We start from the raw sequence: 17,276 nt of genomic DNA on the forward strand, positions 1-17,276 counted from the left end.
ATGACAAGACTGGATAAAGGAGAAAGAGCTGCTTTATTTTCCCCTCACCCACTTTACCTCTGCAGCTTCTATGGGAAGCTAGAAAACAATCCTATTCTCAACCAATATGTAGGAACCAGATGGAGAAAACTGACTGCAGGGGACTTTCATCTGAATCCAGCGAGACCATCCTTAAGGATGTACATTCTGCTCTGTGAAGATAAATGTCTCAACATCCAGACATTTAATAAAAATGCTAAGGCATGGGAGCTGTTTAATAATCAGGTTAGCAGGGATACATTTTACGTACACAAACATCGCTGTGCTTCTTGTGGTTTTTTTTTCCCTTTCCCACCCTCATCCCCCTCCCCTAGGAACAGTTTATCTGCAGTAATGTCTTGTGTTGGCAGATTCATGGCCCCATCTCATCTCTGCATAAGGTTAGGATAAGGTTTACTGTAACAATGCCAAATATCAGAGCTGAAAGGAAACCTGGAAAGAAAGGAGAAAAGAAAGTCCTGTTAACAAATGGCGAAAAGGCAGTTCACCTTGAGAGCAGCTTTTTGCAAGGCTTAAAATCAGTACAGCATGGATTAGGTTGTCACAGAGGACATCAATCCATCAGTATGTGCCCTTCCCTTAAAAGGTAGGTCAGACAAATTGTAAAACACAAATCTGAACATTTCTCCCCCTTGTTAAAGATCTCAGGTAATTTTGTGAGTCCTCCTATTTTAAGTTAAAGAAAATACAGATGATATAGATGGACTCTACCTTGCCCCATGAAGGTGTATTGTGTTTTTCAGAGGTGAATAAAAAGGTGATGGATGCCTAACTCTTCAAGGCAGAGCTATGATCTGGTAATGAAAATATGATTTACAAAGCCCCATCAATGTACACCGTGTTGTGTAAGACAATTCACCTAGTAGAAATGTCCTGGTCTCTGAAGAGCTTGTAAAGTTGAACTGTATGAGGTTGAGTGACTTGTTCAAGGTCACACACTGGATATGAAAACAAACTAGGATCTCTGAGGACTAAGATCTTAGCTCTTTCAAATGAATTTTTGGACTGTAATGTTTAAAAAGTGAGATAAATGTGACTTTTCTTCAGTACTTAGTAATGGTTGCAAAAGCAGATATGCATGAGGTGTTCAACATATTTTTAAAATTTTATATTTATTAATTTTCCAACAATAAATCAAAAAGAACTCAATACAGGAGGGGTCAATATTCATATCTCCTGAATTGTGATGAGATTGTTTCTATTAATTCCAAATTATTGCAAGTAACAGATTGATTGTGAGCAATGGTGTACTAGTAAATTTTTAACAACAGGTTCTCTCCCCAGGTATAGCCAGCCCTGCAATTTGGGGGTGGAGGGCACAGAAGTGGACTGGGGCACAGGCCCCAAGTCCACTTCTGCACCCCATCAAATTGCACAGCTGGCTATACCCGGGGAGAGAGCCGGGGGAGGGGGGCAATACATTACTCTCTCCAGGAAAAAAAAAAAGATTTTAAATGCTCCCAGGTTCTAATCTAATTCATGTTTAATGTGGGATAAAATGCCATAAATAAGTAAATAAATAGAAACTCTGAATATTGAGCATCTGATTCTCATAACATGATGTCTGTTTTAGAAGTCCTTTACCAGGAGAAAAAACATCTCTGCACCATACAACAGGGATAGAGTGTCCCTATAACCAGCCCCTCCAAATGACACACCAATTATGATTTATAACAAATTACTACTCTACCTATTAAAAGTTATTCCCTTATTATACTTCCATGGTGTACATCCATATGCACAAGCTGGCATGTTTGAAAATACTTTTTTTTTTTACAGTATCCTCCCCACGGTTCCCACCCCACCTATTCCAGACCTCCTCTCTGCTCCACCAGTCCCCCAAGCCGCAGGATCCCAGCACATACTTGAAGGCAGCCACCCTGATAGTCTAGTGCATTCTTCAGGGCAGGAAAGATCCACAGTCTTTCCAGCCCGCTGCCGGTGCTCACCCTCCTCCTGTCGCATCTTCTTTAAAATGGCTGCTGAACCTTACAAGTCTTGCGAGGCCACCACTGGAAGTCTTGGCAGCCCAAATACCCATATTTTTGAAAAAGGTAGGACCAATGCCTCTCACTCCTGCCTCGATACTTCCATCTTTGAAAATTGTGGTGCCTGACCCCATTCAGTGCATATTAGGATGAACCATGTGGTGTCAGTCTGCCACATACTATCAAATAAGGGGAAAACTCCCTTGTTTGGCAGACCAGTCCTACTCAGTGCACCTTAGGATGCACCATGCTGGGTGAAGCACTGCCATTTTCAAAGATGGGAGAACTGAGGCAGGAGCAAGAGGACATCACTCACCTCTTTCAAAGGTACAGGGTTTAGGGGATCTTGATAGCCTGGGGGAGGGGTTGGGGTGAGAGGTACTAGTAGACACCAGGGAATCTTTTTGAAATTTAGGTACTACTACTACTACTTAACATTTCTAAAGCGCTACTAGGGTTACGCAGCGCTGAACAGTTTAACAAAGAAGGACAGTCCCTGCTCAAAGGAGCTTACAATCTAAAGGATGAAATGTAAAAGGTAAAAGGGGGCATCTGCCACCAGACACCAGGGAAATTTATTTTTAAGTCAGGGGGAAGGGGGTCAGGTGGATGGAAGGGAGTGCCATTAAACATTAGGGATTTTTTGTTATTAATATCGGGGGTAGGAGGGCCAGGTAGAGGGAGTGAAGTAGGCCACTAGACTAACAGGGGCAAGAGGGTCAGATCAGGGGATTGGGGGGGGGGGTCAGATTTTAGTTTTTCTGCTCTATGAAGAGGGGGAATCAACCCTTCTACATTGCCTCAGACCTGGTGGTAATTTTCTTGTGTTGTGCTGGCATTGTGCTCCCTTTTAAAACTTTTCTGTATTGAGGAGGAATAGCTAATAACTTACTTACCTTTGATTTGAATATGCTATGTGCTGATGGTCATCATGTGAGCTAATTCCCACACTCGATCCACTCCTGCACCATAGTAGGTCCATGAAGACCTCATGCTAAATGCACACTCCTGGCCACAGTAGTTTTTTGCATTGGTCTCCCTGTGGGTAAAAATAAGGTGTATTGAAGTTTCGTTTGAGTTGTCCTGCTGTCAGGATCTATTGTTTTGCTTTGACTGCAGCTACTGTAATTCTCTCCACCCCCCCCCCCCAACCCCCACCCCCATTTAACAGAGATTACCTCCCTGCCTAATGGTTAAACCTGGCTCAGATTAAATAGGATAGCAGAAGGCAAAATATTAGAAAGATTAACAACACTATAACCTTGAGACTGTAAAAAAGAAACAAAACCTTATACCTCAAGTACATTGAATGGTTCTGTAACCATCCCTTCTACCTAACCACCCTTTTACCTCTCTTCATAGAGTATGGCAAAAATACAATAATAGGTCAAATTTTGAAAGATTTACAGCCTTTTCACTAGTGTATTGACCACATAAGGGAGGATTCTACATATGGCGCCTAAAAATCGACACAGAAAACATTTCTTCCTAAGCATATTCTATAAGTGGTGAATAAATTTAGGCATGGTATACAGAATACGCTTAGTTGATATCTCAGCACCTAAACTTACATGCATCCATTTACACCAACGAAAATATGGCATAAATCCCAGCGAGTAGATTTAGGCGCACTGGGCCATTTTCTATAACTACGCATGTAAATTTTGGAATGCCCACAAAACACCTAGTTCCCTGCCCATAACCACACCTCTTTCTGGCTGCACACATTAGAAATTAGGTGCACTGCCATTTTCAAAGATGATAAAATAAAATCCCCTAATAAGGGAAAAACAATTCTATCTAAGTATCCTCAATAAACTTTACTTTACTTTCCTTCACATTAACTCAGTGGCGTTCCTAGGGGGGCTAACACCTGGGGCGGATCGCCAATGCGCCCCACCCCCCGGGTGCAGCGCGACCCCCCCCCCCCCCCCGTGAAAGAACCCCCCCGGGTGCACGCCGCTGGGGGGGGTGCCGCGCGCGCCTGTCCGTTCGTTCCATGCTCCCTCTGCCCCGGAACAGGAACATGTTCCGGGGCAGAGGGAGCATGGAATGAACGAAGGACAGGCGCGCACGGCACCCCCCCCCCCCAGTGGCGTGCACCCGGGGCAGACCGCCCCCACCGCCCCCCCCTTGGTACGCCACTGCATTAACTATAAGGAGAGGAAAATCTTCAGTTCCCTCTATTTCTTCTTACAAATATCATTCATTCAAGCTTTATTCACTCTTTCAAACCATCACTTAGAAGAGACTATTCTTTTACTTCATGGCTCAAAACCTTTGGCATGTTTTCACACCAAATTAGTCAAAGCATGTTTTTAAACTCTCAGTTTAATTTACAGAGAATCTCATCTGATATAGAGCTACTCCTCTCTTAATTTTGTCACCAAAGGGAAACTGTAAAATCAAGAACAGACTTTTAAAATCACTGTCTGGTCTGAAAATTGTTAAATAATTGAAACAAATTGTATGTATTATTGTCAGCAATAATTTATCTCAGATTTAAATTTACCTTTAAAATAATTATCAGTTTGGACTGATAAAGTTGAACTCTCCTATGAGTTCAGTATTTTCTTTTAAAATTCACTGCAAAATACACACTTTCTCACTCTCTCTCTCTCTTTAGACAGCTTCTGACTTTATTTTCAGATATTACTTCAACTTTCACTCTCCATTTTCTCTCATATACCACAGACAGTCAGACACTCTCTACAGTGCTTCTGTCGTCTTCAAAATCTTCTGTTGGTCTCCCAACAGCTGTTTCTGCTCAGGTTCCTTTGCTGACTAGTGCAGCCAATCAGAACTCTGCTTACAAGCACACAGCCCCTTTCTAACATTCCATTCCCCTATTTTATATTAAAAAAATGACCTTAAAAACCCTTGGTTTGGGATTTTAATAGCATAATGCAAGTCAGAGCAATGCCCCAATTTGTGTTATGTAAATATTTACATTTATCTAGACTCCCAAAGACCTTAAATGGAACTCTTTGAAATCGCAACTTTTTACATGCAAACTGGGTCTAAATAAAATTATAGCATATATCTGCTGGCTTGACAAACCTGAATTCCTACATTTAAAACTTTTTAGACACTTTTTAAAACCTTTAAATAATTTATTTCCCCTTGCTGATGTCAGTAAATGTCTCTAATTACCCGATTGTTCATGCACACTCTGGGGTCACAAGGATCACCAATAAACTCCCTCTCACTCTCCCAGCAACTCCCATGTGCCATATGTTAGCATCTGCGCATGCGCGAATACATATCCGTGCCGAATGTGTGACAAATGTGTTTGCATAAATAACAGACCCCTTAATTGCTCCCCAGCTTTATTTAATAAAATCATTTGTGGTGCGATGTTTCCAGAGTCCTGGGATATTCCTAGGAACACCGGGACCTGAGTTGGTATTGCACATGTGTACATGACATCACCACTTATGTCACCGCACACCCATAACACTGCACATGCGTGCGTGGTGATTCTCAGCATTTCTGCAGCTCTAACAGGCCCTAGCTCCACCTGGGGCTATCTTGATAGCTATGGCCACCTTCCTCCATCTTTGGGGTGCCAAACCCCTACAAATCCCATTGGGAACGTGAACCCGCATCAGGTCCATTGGGACCAGCAACCTGAGCCCTCCCAGATCCTCCCAAACTCAGTACCAGGTAAAATATTAAAGCATTTTTTATCCTTGTTACATTAGCTTTTAAGCTTCCATGCAAAAATGGACACACACTAGCACAATGGCTGAAGTAAATGTTTGCGCTTAACCGTAGCCAGTTAGGTGTGTAAATGCTAGTATTCTATAACCTGCATGTGTAACTGTTAGGCATGCCTTTGATCTTCTTATGCCCCTCCTAGTTCTGTTCCACCTAACAGTTGCATGCTCTGGACTTTGGGTTTGCAGTTTATGTAAGATTAACTAATGGCAGTTATGCATGTAAATGCTAATTAGAACCAATTACCGCCAAAGCCCAAATATAGCCAATAATTGGTCAATAATTCCAATTAGCAACTAGTTAATCTATTAAGTTACTTGTGCAACTGCCATTATTCTTTCTTTTCAATTTTGTATTTCTTGGAAAGAAAGTGAGAGTGAATACCAAAATAGAAAAGAAAATATGTTCTAATATCCTTAACCTATAAAACCTAAAGGGAAATAATATTAATAAATTCCTATGTTACATAATATTATTCTACTAGTAAGGAAGGCCTGTTTCAAATCGCAATGAAACGGACGCTAGCAAGGCTCCCCTCCATCCCTTTGTGTCTCCGTGTGTCGACGGCCCCCCTCCCCCTGCAGCATCCGTGCGAATGTGTGACCCTGGCCCTTTTGGCACGCCCCCGTGTGCTCCGCCCTCGACATCATCGCGTTTTGACGCAAGGGCGGAGCAGAGGTACAGTGCAGTACAATGTTGGAGCTGAGAATGTGCTCCGCCCTCAACGTCATAACGTTTGACGCGAGGGCGGGGCCCACAGACTGTGTTTTTCTTTGGCTTCAGAGCTTCGAAATTACGAACCTGGCTTCAGTGACGTCAGTGCAAATAGAACGTTGAGGGTGAGTTTTATATGTATAGATATTCTATTCTCCACCAATTACATATAAGGTAATATGGAGGGGCATAATCGAACGGAACCAGTCATCTCTATGGGCGGCCATCTCCGGGGCCGGCGCTGTAAGTGGGCGGAGTCAACCGTATTTTCGAAAAAGATGGCCGGCCATCTTTTTCTTCGATAATACGGTTGGGCCCGGCCAAATGTCAGAGCTCGCCGGGTTTGAGATGGCCGGCATTGGTTTTCAGCAATAATGGAAAATAATGCCGGCGATCTCAAACCCGGACAAATTCAAGGCATTTGGTCGTGGGAGGAGCCAGCATTTGAAGTGCACTGGCCCCCCTCACATGCCAGGACACCAACCAGGCACCCTAGGGGGCACTTCTAAAAATTAAAAAAAAATAAATAAAAATAGCTCCCAGGTGCATAACTCCCTTCCCTTGGTTGTTTAGCCCCCCAAATCCCCCCCAAACCACTCCCCACAACTCTACACCATTACCATAGCCCTAAGGGGTGAAGGGGGGCACCTACATGTGGGTACAGTGGGTTTTGGGTGGGTTTTGGAGGGCTCCCATTTACCACCATAAGTGTAACAGGTAGGGGGGGTTGACCTGGGTCCACCTGTCTGAAGTGCACTGCATCCACTAAAAACTGCTCCAGGGACTTGCATACTGCTATTAGGGAGCTGGGTATGACATTTGAGGCTGGCATAGAGGCTGGCAAAAAAGGTTTTTTTTTTTGGGGGGGGGGTTGGGTGAGAGGGGGTTGGTGACCACTGGGGGAGTAAGGGGAGGTCATCCCCGATTCCCTCTGGTGGTCATTTGGTCAGTTGGGGCTAATTTTTGAAACTTGGTCGTGAAAAAAAAGGGACCAAGTAAAGCCGGCGATATGCTCGTGAAGCCTGGCTTTTTTTTTTCATTATCGGGCAAAGCCGGCCATCTCATGAGCATGCCCCTGTCCCGCCCCTGTCCCGCCCCGGTCTGCCTTCACTACCCTACCGACATGCCCCCTTGAAGTTTCGGCAGCTCCACGATGGAAAGCAGTTGGCGCTGGCCAAAATCAGCTTTCAATTATACCGATTTGGCCGGGTTCAGGAGATCGCTGACCATCTCCCTATTTGTGTCAGAAGATGGCCGGGTATCTCTTTCGAAAATGAGCTGGATGATAAGAATAAGAATATGTAAGAAAAGGGGGAATTAAATACTAAAAAGGAAAGGAATCTTTATTTCTCACTAGCAACAGCACAAGTAATACTATTGGCTCTTGACATTAGTAGTTTTACAGTACAGAGTCTAACAATAGGAAGGAAAGTTTTATTCCTCACTGTCATACAAAGGTCATAGAACAGAGAGAGAGAAAGAAAGGAAGAAAGAAAGATTCTTAGCTATAGAGAATTAGTTTTTATGAGGGGGGGAGACTACCCCCCTTTTCGGGAAAAATAGGCCATGGCTAGTTTTTCAGAGTCTCTTTGTCTGCAGAGCATTCACTTCTCCTCTACCAATCATAGGTGCTGCATATGTGCTGGAGGCTTACAATTGGTGTCCTTTCCACACCTCTTCTCAGTAAATTACATTTGTAACAAGTTATACCAGGTAGCTGAGTTGCCCTAGCAATAGGAGGCCCCATCAGAGTCTGTGACCAGCCAGAAATTCCTGCATGTGGCTGATAGGAAAAGAGAGATGAGGGATGGGAAATAGTGCAGCATACCTGAAGCAGAACATTATAGCTAAACATTTATAGACAGGTATACACGTCTTCCACTACCTGGATGACTGGTTAATCAAGGCAGCTGTTACGCTCTGCTACACTTCTCCAGGATGGGTCAGTTTCTGTTTCCTAACCCGGCAGCCGTCATCTGGCTTGGAGCAAGGACAACAGCCATCTTGGTTAGCTCAGGAGGGGGCAGCCATCTTGTATACAAGAACAGGAAGGAAGCCCATATTTGGGTGTTGTGCTACTCTGCTGATGGGGGCAGCCATCTTGGAACAGCTGCTTGGTTGAGCCTAATTTCTGCACTATTTAAAGCCCTGTTTCCAGTCCTTCCATGCTTCGGCTTCTATTCATGTAGAGGTTGTGGTCTTCACCTGTTCCAGTGTTTTCCTGTGTTCCTGACCTTGGATTGCTTACTGACTACGCGTTGTGTTGCTACCTGCCTTGACCTTGGACTGTTTACTGACTATTCTTTGCTCTGCCATTTATGGGCTCTGGACTGTGTTTGTTTGCCCTCCTGTCTGGTCAGTGGTCGTGCAACCCCGCTGGTTCTGGAAGTCCTGCCAGCCACTTGAACCCAGGGGCTCAACTCCTGGGGGGCAGTGGCTAAGTGCAGGTGAAGCTAGGGGTGTCTGGCTGCCTGACCGAGTGCGGTGTCACTCCATCTTCGCCGTGCTCAGTCGGGGCACAAGGGCTCACACATCTCCAGTCATAACAGTAAGCCGAAGCCATGAGCTTGCCAGACAGGTCCGAGCTGTCTCACCTGGCTCAGGTTCTCCACCAGCAGCAGGAGCAACTAACCCGCCTGTCCAGCACTTTGCAGGAGGTCTGCAGTCAGCTACCAGGACTCCAGCGGCAGGCGGCTGTGGCCCCTCCAGGCTCTAGAGCGGAGACTTCCGCTGCACGTCTGCGACTTCCAGAGCCACCTCGCTTTGACGGTACTCCCACAGCTTGCCGGGGGTTCCTGAACCAGTGTCACATCCTGTTTGAGCTGCAACCGGAGGCTTTCCCGTCTGACAAAATAAAGGTGACCTACATCATCTCCCTGCTTTCCGGTGCCACGCTGGCTTGGGCGTCCCCACTGTGGGAACAGCGAAGTCCGGTTCTGGCAAACCTGGAGGAGTTCTTGCGGCAGTTCCAGATGGTAGTAAACATTCCTGGCCGACCTTCTTCTGCCTCAGGGGAGCTGCTGCGGATCCAGCAGGGCTCCGGGTCAGTTGGGGTGTATGCCATCCGGTTCCGTACCCTGGCCGCGGAACTCAAGTGGAATCAGTAGGCCTTAACAGCCATTTTCTGGCAGGGTATGGATGGCCAGATAAAAGATGAATTGGCTGGCAGAGAGATTCCCGCTACTTTGGATGCCCTTATTGCACTCTGCACAAGAATCGATATCCGGTTCCAGGAGCGAGCCCAGGAGAGGGCCACACAGCCGGCACCGCAGAGATCCAGAGACCTCCCCCACCGCCCGGAGATGCCTAGGGTCCTCGAAGAGGGTTCGGAAGGAACCGAGGAGGTACCCATGGTGATGGGCCGGCATTGCCTGTCCAAGAAGGAGAGGGCCCATCGTCTCCAGAATCAGCTATGCCTGTACTGTGGGCCGGTCTGGCATTTCACAGGCACCTGCCCAAATAAGCCTGGGAAGTCGGGAAACACTCCGGCCCGAGCCCTGTGAAGGGGGTGGCTCTGGGCCGGTTATCTTCCCTTCCAGACAATCTGCTCTTGGTCCCTGTACTGCTCCGTGGAGAGGGGTTCGAGGGCCAGACGATGGCCTTGCTGGATTCCGGGGCAGGGGGAAACTTCAAAGACGCCGAGTTCCTGTCCCAGTTGGGGGGCTGTTCGGTGCCCTGTCAACCAGCTCTCAGGGTTACCTCCATCCAGGGGGACAGTCTTCCCGGACGATCACCCGAATTACCTCACCCCTGGGTATGCAGGTGGGGGCGCTTCATCAGGAGGAGATCCAGTTTCTGGTGCTCTCCCGAGCTATTTACCTGGTGATCCTCGGTCTACCCTGGCTTCGCCTCCACGCCCCGGTTATTGATTGGTCCACCGGGGATATCAGACAATGGGTTTCCCGTTGCTTCCAGCACTGTCTTCAGCAGGTCAAGCTGCCCGTTCCTGTCTGCTCTGCCCAGCTCCAGACTCCACAGGGGAGATCGCCTGGGCTGCCAGAAGAATACCAGGATTTCCGGGATGTATTCAGCGCACAGGCTGCAGACACGCTTCCTCCCCATCGGACTTTTGATTGTGCGATTGACCTGCTTCCAGGAGTCAATCCGCCCAGGGGACGCCTGTACACCTTGTCCCAGGAGGAATCTCAGGCCATGCGAGTTTACGTCCATGAGAACCTACTAAAGGGGTTCATTCGGCCCTCTACCTCGCCAGCAGGGGCCGGCTTCTTCTTCGTGTCCGCTTAGTTATAAAATTAATCTTTTTTGTGAGCCTGATAGCTAGTGAGTCCCACATGTAAGAATATTATGCCTGGTTGTTCTCGGAGAAAGCTAAGTTACTTATCTGTAGCAGGTATTCTCCGAGGACAGCAGGCATGTAATCTCACATCCCACTCGCCTCCGTTACTGCCACTAATGTTGCAGGTGGTAAGGGATCATGCGCAAATTCTGCACTAATCAGCTAGCATGCAGCAATGCCAATATGCTGATTAGCACAGAAATGTCCACTGTCTGCTCCCAGATACTACCCCTCCCCCCAAAATGAAGAATAATTTTTAACACATAGGTAACGCGCGCATTTAAAATTTACCCTAGGATGCCTTAGCACAACCCATGGTAAGCCCTTTTAAGCTTTGAAAAGTATGTGTTAGTGCTTACTGCAGCTTAGCAAAAGTACCCCTAAGAAAGATAACATCTGGAGAATTCTATAAACAGCGCAGAAACACGTTCCAGTGGTACAAGGTGCTAAAACAGGGTTGAAACAGCAGATTGGCATGGAAATACACCTACGTGCCCAGTTATAGGATAGCACTTAAGTGTATCCATGTGCAACAGCAAAGGAGATTTTCCTATGGGAGGGGCATGGGTGGTTCACGGGCATTCCAGAAAGTTGTGCACAATTATATAATACCTCAGATCTGCACCCAACTTGCATGCCAGGATTTATCCCTGGTTTCAGTTGGTGTAAGTCCCCACACACAAAGTTGGCCGCAGAATTCATTGACCAATGTTATTCTGTAAAGAACGCTCATTCCGAAGAGCCCATTATAGAATAACACTGGGCACCATTTAGTGAATCCAGCTCTATATTACTACAGTCTATGAATTAATACTTCACAGAGCAGAAATAATTCACAGGTACAAGCATGATAAAAGGCTTGCAAGGAGTAGAGGTTTCCAATGGAAATTTATCAGGGAGAAAGAAAGATAATTGTGAAGCCAAAAAACCCTCCACATATTTTACATCCTTAAATTTCACCAGACATCTACATGCACCATTCTGTAATACTTTCAGTTTGCCTCTTCTTCTGTGTTAAATGAGCAACATCTGGAAAAATATGAATTTTTAATCCACAATAAAGAGAGTCTTTATGTTGATAAAACAGCCTCATTATTTTGTCTCTATCAAACTCAGATATCAAAGTCACAATCATAGCTGTTGGAATAGATTGTCACTCGATAGATGTTTCAAGGAAAGAGAACGGGATCAGAACAACTTAACTGGACCATCTAGGTCTTTCTTAGAGAAAATTTGGAGCCAGGACTCATCCAAAACATGACAATACAACAAACATTCCAACAACAATCACCATTACAATGCTTCAGTACCCCACCATCAACACAAATTTCCTCAGAGAATGAGTTATTACAGTATCAGGTGAGTTCCCACCCGAACAATTCTTACCAGACAGTTTCTACCCACCAATTCCCTCTGAGACAATTCCCACCTAGGACAATTCCCACTTGAGTGGGAGAATTCCCACCAAGGACTTTCTCCCCCTGGTTATTTCCCACCCTCCCTAGCCTTTTTTTTTTTATACCAACTGTAGTTTCTTTCTTTTAATGAGTCCCATAAGTCCTGGCGGTGCTTTTTTTTTTTTTTTTTTTTACTGACCGTAGCTTCTTTTTTGTATCAGGTCCCATAAGTCCTGGTAATTTGTTATAAATTGTAATCAGTGTGTCATTTTGAGGGGCTGAATTAGGTTGAAACCTAATCTGGGGGTGTGGGGGGCATTGTCCCTCACATGAACTGTATTTATCTATTTATTTACTTATTTATGACATTTAGATCCCAGATTAAACATGATTTAGGTTGAAACCTAGTTTGGGGGGTATGGGGGGCATTGCCCCTCTATACGAACTGCATGTCTGGAAGAAGAAAGGGATATGTAAAAGATACTTTTATGGGGTGGTGGTGTGAAGGGGTACTGCCCCCCCCCAAATGACCTGGAAGATGAAAGGGAGGGAGGATACTTGTTCTAGTGTGTTTTGTATTTTTTGGGGTATGGGTGGGAATTGTCTTCCTGATGTGGTGGGAATTGGTTCATTGGGAATTATCCTAGGTGGGACTTGTCCAGATGGGAATTGGTGGGTGGGAACTGTCCAGGTGGGAAGTGACCTAGAACCATAATTGTACATGGGGATAGGGGAAGGGCAGAGGCTGATTCCCTTACTACAGGGACAGCTGGAAATAGATGTTCCATTTTTTAATTTGTCAAATATAACTCTTTCAGATCCTGAGACTAAGGTATTGCAAAAGTGTATTGCTTCGGTATTGCAGCCTGCTCACTTGATCACCACAGACCTTTCACCGAATAAAATACTACCGATTCTTTTGGATTCATATTAGGTAAATGAAACTCTTTATTCCAATGAAGAGTGTATAAATCATTATTGCTTCGGTCTATACAATGATTAAGAAATATACACGCTGACTGAGTCAAATTAGGAGATATGCACACTAATTAAACCATCTAACTAAAAGAAAGCTATAAAACTTATATATATATATATATCAAACATATAAATGGCGAGTGACCGTACTCACTGCAAATGCGCAGTAGAGACTTCCCTCTCTGTCCCGCCCCCACGTCAATACGTGATGACGGGGGGGGCGGGACAGAGAGGGAAACTGCGCCGCCGACGTTGCTACCGCTCCCCCCCCCCCACTCGGAGTCGCCGCCGCCACCCTCCACCCCTCCACCCGGCCCGGGCCCTCTCTTCCCTTCTGAACTTACAGATCCATTCGCCGAACGCAGCAACGCACATCAGCTGAGCTGCAGTGAGCCCTTCCTTGTTTGCCTGTGGCCCCGCCCTCCTGTGACGTAACGTCAGCGAGGGCGGGACACACACAGGCAGAGAAGGAAGGGGCAGCTCAGCTGATGTGCGTTGCTGCGTTCGGCGAATGGATCTGTAAGTTCAGAAGTGAAGAGAGGGCCCAGACCAGGTGGAGGGGTGGCGGTGGCGACGACTTCGAGGGGGGGAGCGGTGGTGACTTCGCGGGGGGGAGGGGAGCAGTGGTGACCGCTGGGGGAGGAAAACCTCTATACCAGCCCGTTTTTACGGGCTCAACGGCTAGTATATATACAGTGGGGGAAATAAGTATTTGATCCCTTGCTGATTTTGTAAGTTTGCCCACTGACAAAGACATGAGCAGCCCATAATTGAAGGGTAGGTTATTGGTAACAGTGAGAGATAGCACATCACAAATTAAATCCGGAAAACCACATTGTGGAAAGTATATGAATTTATTTGCATTCTGCAGAGGGAAATAAGTATTTGATCCCCCACCAACCAGTAAGAGATCTGGCCCCTACAGACCAGGTAGATGCTCCAAATCAACTCGTTACCTGCATGACAGACAGCTGTCGGCAATGGTCACCTGTATGAAAGACACCTGTCCACAGACTCAGTGAATCAGTCAGACTCTAACCTCTACAAAATGGCCAAGAGCAAGGAGCTGTCTAAGGATGTCAGGGACAAGATCATACACCTGCACAAGGCTGGAATGGGCTACAAAACCATCAGTAAGACGCTGGGCGAGAAGGAGACAACTGTTGGTGCCATAGTAAGAAAATGGAAGAAGTACAAAATGACTGTCAATCGACAAAGATCTGGGGCTCCACGCAAAATCTCACCTCGTGGGGTATCCTTGATCATGAGGAAGGTTAGAAATCAGCCTACAACTACAAGGGGGGAACTTGTCAATGATCTCAAGGCAGCTGGGACCACTGTCACCACGAAAACCATTGGTAACACATTACGACATAACGGATTGCAATCCTGCAGTGCCCGCAAGGTCCCCCTGCTCCGGAAGGCACATGTGACGGCCCGTCTGAAGTTTGCCAGTGAACACCTGGATGATGCCGAGAGTGATTGGGAGAAGGTACTGTGGTCAGATGAGACAAAAATTGAGCTCTTTGGCATGAACTCAACTCGCCGTGTTTGGAGGAAGAGAAATGCTGCCTATGACCCAATGAACACCGTCCCCACTGTCAAGCATGGAGGTGGAAATGTTATGTTTTGGGGGTGTTTCTCTGCTAAGGGCACAGGACTACTTCACCGCATCAATGGGAGAATGGATGGGGCCATGTACCGTACAATTCTGAGTGACAACCTCCTTCCCTCCGCCAGGGCCTTAAAAATGGGTCGTGGCTGGGTCTTCCAGCACGACAATGACCCAAAACATACAGCCAAGGCAACAAAGGAGTGGCTCAGGAAGAAGCACATTAGGGTCATGGAGTGGCCTAGCCAGTCACCAGACCTTAATCCCATTGAAAACTTATGGAGGGAGCTGAAGATGCGAGTTGCCAAGCGACAGCCCAGAACTCTTAATGATTTAGAGATGATCTGCAAAGAGGAGTGGACCAAAATTCCTCCTGACATGTGTGCAAACCTCATCATCAACTACAGAAGACGTCTGACCGCTGTGCTTGCCAACAAGGGTTTTGCCACCAAGTATTAGGTCTTGTTTGCCAGAGGGATTAAATACTTATTTCCCTCTGCAGAATGCAAATAAATTCATATACTTTCCACAATGTGATTTTCCGGATTTAATTTGTGATGTGCTATCTCTCACTGTTACCAATAACCTACCCTTCAATTATGGGCTGCTCATGTCTTTGTCAGTGGGCAAACTTACAAAATCAGCAAGGGATCAAATACTTATTTCCCCCACTGTATATATATATATATATATATATAAACACTGGTCTCCATCATCCGGGCTCTTATCATCAGCTGGAGGGGGGCCCAGTTCACAGCGAGAGCTAGGAGCTTCAGACCAGGAGCAAACCTTCTGCACAACACATCTGCCTACAGATGAACCCCAGCTCTGCTGTGACAAGCCCTCCATTTTTATTAGGCACTGAGCTCATGTTCAGAGCTATGGAAAATTACAGCTACAGAATGCTTACTGTGGGAACGTGGTCATATACTTTCCAAAGTCCAGGTGGCCAAGCTAGGCCCAGAAAAACAAGTGCCATTCAAGATTTCAGAGTGTCTTATCAGACAAAAGCAGGATTAAAAAGCAATCCTTTAAGGTAACACTTAAATAATCATTTTTAAACAGAATTACTTCTGATCAACAATACAGACCCCGAGTGCACTGGTCATTCAAGACAGGGTTGAAAAACAATCTTTAAAATTCACTTCCATTACAATTGGTCCTTGATTTTCAACTCTGTCTGAACGACAGTCCATACATAAGTTATTACTCTACATCTACATCAAGCAGAACAAAAAAAAAAAAGTAACAAGACTACAAATGGATAATATACTGAGCACTAATTTCAACAAACATACTAAAATTAGTAGGAAGGATAATTCAAGGGCAAATAGTAATAATGCTGCCCACTACTTACTAACCAAAATTCAGTATTACAAATAATACACACTGCTTAGTTACCTTAAACTACACAATTTGCCCAGAACAAAAGCGGTCAGTGCAGAAGGCAGTATTTGAAATTATTAATCAGGTTGTGGAAGGAACCCACCGGTGAAATTCACCTCCACAAGTATTCAGAGCTAGTCATCTTGAGCCTTATTCCGTTGTATAAGGGCAAATAAATGTTACAACATACAAGTAATAAATTATGCTATATTGATTTCTACTTGTAAACTATCTGAGTATAATAAACTATTTGAGTATAATAAAAAAAACCTTTATCATATTGCAAAATAATAAGCTGATTAATGTCAGTTTTAATACATTTTGTTTTGTCTAAAGTTTCAGCATCAATAGCATTTATTATCTCTACACTTGTACCAAAAGCCCCTAACAGTGTATCATTCTAAGCTCGTTTTACTCTACAATTAAGGCAATTAAGGGCACTACAGTTTTTACACAGGTCTTCACAGGTGTAGTGTTCACACAAGAAGAATATAAACATTTGCTAATAACACATTGGTGGCGTAAATGTCAACAATGTCCACATTTTGGGGTCAACAATGCTGTATTGTCTGTTTCTGACTTGGGCAAGTCATATTAAACTCATTCGTGGGACAGGACTTCTTTCCATATTTTTTGTTGTTGAAAGTTGCCACAGGACACATCTAGTTGGCCGAACATGTGTAATTATCTTGTTGTCAGATTTCACTCTGATTCTTCCACTGCCAAATCAGCTTGCCTTGTCTTTCGGTGGTAAGATGTAGTCGTCCACCGGGGGTAATGGCAATATCAAAGACACCATAAGAAGGAGGATTATACTGACCCTTAAAAGGATCTATAAATGAAACATATTAACAGATTAATTACTCTCTAAGATAACATTTATTCGCTGGGACATAAGTCCATTTTTCCCGCCCAAATCGAAGGATCAGGATGGTATTGTTCGCCCCTTGGGCAATAATTTCAGCAGGCTGTGGGGGCCCATTTTCTTGGGTAACCCACACCTTTGCACCTGCAGACAGATTAGTGGATCCAAAGCCTTTATCCCCTCGTGTGGTAAAGGTGGTGGGTGGATCCACCTTCACAATTCCAGATTGTAACACAGGTAAAATTAATAATTAAACAATTCTATCATTAGCCTGAATTAA

The 17,276-nt window shown here is 45.2% G+C and overlaps 1 long non-coding RNA gene across 1 annotated transcript; it reads right to left on the reverse strand.

Moving 5' to 3' along the window:
- Positions 1 to 372: 372 nt before the first annotated feature.
- Positions 373 to 4,755, reverse strand: LOC115460253. Its single transcript, XR_003940434.1, has 3 exons — positions 4,540 to 4,755; positions 2,924 to 3,066; positions 373 to 471 (listed from the first exon to the last, which is right to left on the reverse strand). It is a non-coding gene; the product is annotated as an uncharacterized LOC115460253 (long non-coding RNA).
- Positions 4,756 to 17,276: the final 12,521 nt, after the last annotated feature.

This window comes from Microcaecilia unicolor, chromosome 1, assembly GCF_901765095.1.
Source record: "Microcaecilia unicolor chromosome 1, aMicUni1.1, whole genome shotgun sequence".
NCBI classification, from domain to species: domain Eukaryota; kingdom Metazoa; phylum Chordata; class Amphibia; order Gymnophiona; family Siphonopidae; genus Microcaecilia; species Microcaecilia unicolor.